The sequence below is a fragment of the Glycine soja genome, chromosome 12 (genome assembly GCF_004193775.1).
Source record: "Glycine soja cultivar W05 chromosome 12, ASM419377v2, whole genome shotgun sequence".
Taxonomy (NCBI): domain Eukaryota; kingdom Viridiplantae; phylum Streptophyta; class Magnoliopsida; order Fabales; family Fabaceae; genus Glycine; species Glycine soja.
Window position 1 is genome coordinate 28,715,743 of NC_041013.1, and position 3,249 is coordinate 28,718,991.

At 40.6% G+C, this 3,249-nt stretch overlaps 1 non-coding gene across 1 annotated transcript; it reads left to right on the top strand.

Moving 5' to 3' along the window:
* The first annotated feature begins 2,763 nt into the window (after window positions 1–2,763).
* LOC114380619 lies at window positions 2,764–2,870 on the top strand. The gene has a single exon (XR_003659795.1). It is a non-coding gene; the product is annotated as a small nucleolar RNA R71 (small nucleolar RNA).
* The last annotated feature ends 379 nt before the right edge of the window (window positions 2,871–3,249 follow it).

Sequence of the window (3,249 nt, forward strand, 5' to 3'; positions counted from 1 at the left end):
TTCTTCATCAATGGATTCCTTTGCTTCTTGGAAGATAAATGGCAGCGGAATGGAGAAGCAAGAGAGAGAGGAGACGCCACTTCAAGGAGAAGATGAGTCTAGAAGAAGCTCACCACCATAGGAGGCCATGGATAAGAGCTTGGAGGAAGAAGGAGATGAATGAAGGGACAGGGAGAGAAGAGCACGAAATTTTGTGCTCAAAAAGAGCTCTGAAATCTAAAGTTAATATTCAAATGATCAAAGTTGAAAAAAATGCACACACATGACCTCTATTTATAGCCTAGGTGTCACACAAAATTGGAGGGAAATTCAAATTTCACTTGAATTTGAAATTGAATTTGTGGAGCCAAACTTTGGAGCCAAAATTTCACTAATTATGATTAGTGAATTTTAGTTATGGTTCAGACCACTAATCCAAGATCGATTCCAAGATTCTCCACTAAGTGTGCTTAGGTGTCATGAGGCATGAAAAGCATGAAGGACATGCACAAAGTGTGACTATATGATGTGGCAATGGAGTGTAGTAAGCAAATGCTCACCTCCCCCTCTAAAATTTAATTGGATTGGGCTTCTACCAATTCAATTAAATTTATTTCCAACCACACACATCAAATATCCACTTAGTGCATGTGAAATTACAAAACTACCCCTAATACAAAAACTAGTCTAGGTGCCTAAAAATACAAGGGCTGAAAAATCCTATATTTCTAGGGTACCCTACCTACAATATGGAGCCCTAAATACAAGGACCAAATATAATGACATCCTAGTCTAATATGTACAAAGATAATTGGACCCAACCTTGGCCCATGGGCTCAAAAATCTACCCTAAGGTTCATGAGAACCCTAGGGCCTTCTTCAGCAGCTCTAGCCCAATCTTCTTGGAGCCTCTTGCTCATGGTTCTTGTGATTGATCCCTTCCTAGGGAGGATTGCATCACAATTTCAGACTCAATGCATGAAGAGTGAGATGCATGCAGATTAGAATAAAGATCATTCATGTATTCATCAACAACATGGTCAATTATTTCAGCACGAAATACAGAAAGATCTTCAGATGGGTGTTTCATAGCATCCAGAATATTAAAATGAACAGTTATATCACCAAACTCCATAGATAGTGTGCCTACATATACATCTATCTTAGTTCTAGCAGTTTTCATAAAGGATCTGCCTAGAATGATGGGAACTGATCCTTGAGAAAATCCATCCTTCATATACAAAATATAAAAATCAACAGGGAAAATCAGTTCACCAACTCTAACTAAGACATCTTCTATGAAACCAACTGGATAGGCAACACTTCTATTAGCTAAATGAATTACCACATCAGTTGACTGCAAGGGACCTAGAGATAGAGAATTAAAAATAGACAGAGGCATAACACTAACAAAAGCTCCTAAATCTAGCATGGCATTGTCAAACTTACTATTCCCTATTATACAAGGTATGCTGAATGTACCTAGATCTTTACATTTTTTAGGAATTTGGGGGACAAATTTACCAATCAATGCGGAGACATTTCTGCCCATGCTAATTCGTTCACTTCCTTTAAGCTTCCGCTTATTAGTGCACAACTCCTTCAAGGATTTTGCATATCTTGGAATTTGCTTTATTGCATCCAGCAGAGGTATGTTTACCTCTACTTTTCTAAATGTTTCCAAGATCTCTTTCTCTGCCTCTTCCATTTTTTTGTTGGAAACTGCTCTTGGAGGGAATGGAAGAGGGATGTGCTTCTTCTGCAAATCAGAATTACCAGTGGAAGATTCACCTGCACAGAAAATTGTTTGGTAAATTTTTGTCATCACCTTTTTCTGGAGTAGAGTGAAGTTGGGCAGGTTCATTTGCAGATGAGAAAGGTGCTACAGGTTGAGGTTCTTGACACTGCTTTCCCTACCTCAATGAAATGGCACTGACATTTTTGGGATTTTGGACATATTGAGAAGGTAGCTTGTCAGAATTCTGGGACTGTTGTTGATTTAATTGTGTAGCCAATTGTCCCATCTGATTAGTTAAACTCTGAATGAAGGCTCTGGTCTCTTGTTGAAACTGCATGTTTTGCATAGTCATTTGCCTCACAAGTTCTTCGAGGGAAGGTTGCGGAGGAGCCTCAATTGTTTGTTGTTTCTGGGGCTGTTGCTGTTGTTGGATTGGTGGAGGAATGTATGGTCTGCTTGGGCCTGTAGCATTTCGGAAGGAAGGAGCAGGCTATTGCTGTTGTTGTTGTTGAGGGCTAGACCATTTGAGATTAGGGTGATTCCTCCATCTAGGATTGTATCTGTTCCTGGAGAGGTCATAATTGTTCTGCTGTGATCGATTTTGCTACTGAGGTTGAGGAGGTTTATTGTAAATGTTTGCAGCATAAGCTTCAAGCTGCTCAATTGCTCCAGGTTGCTGCATGGAAGGGCAAAGGTCTGTATGGTGGTCAACAGAGGAGCGTAAACCACAGACTCTTGCGATAGGTACAGATTTCTGATTCAAGGCCAGTTGGGTTACCAAGTTAACCAATGCATCTAGTTTGCCTTCAAGCTTCTTAGTTTCAGATGATGCTGATGAGTTTGTAGCTACCTCATGCACTCCTCTAATGACTATAGCATCATTTCTGGCGCTAAACTGCTGGGAGTTGGAAACCATCTTCTCAATTAAATTTCTGGCTTTAGCAAGAGTCATGTCTCCAAGGGCTCCACCACTGGCAGCATCTATCATACTTCTCTCCATATTACTGAGTCCTTCATAAAAATATTGGAGAAGAAGCTGCTCCGAAATCTGATGGTGAGGGCAACTGGCACATAATTTTATAAATCTCTCCCAGTATTCATATAGGCTCTCTCCACTGAGTTGTCTAATACCTGAGATATCCTTCCTGATGGTCGTGGTCCTGGAAGCAGGAAATTTTTTTTCTAAGAATACTCCCTTAAGGTCATCCCAACTGATGATGGACCTTGGAGCAAGGTAATACAACCAGTCTTTTGCCACTCCCTCTAAAGAATGAGGAAAAGCCTTCAGAAATATGTGATCCTGTTGGACATCTGGGGGTTTCATGGTGGAGCAGACAATATGAAATTCTTTCAGATGTTTGTGCGGATCTTCACCTGCAAGGCCATGAAACTTTGGAAGCAAATGGATCAGTCCAGTTTTAAGAACATATGGGACATCCTCATCAGGGTATTGGATGCACAAGCTTTCATAGGTGAAATCAGGTGCAACCATTTACCTTAGAGTCCTCTCATGGGGTGGAGGTTGTGCCATG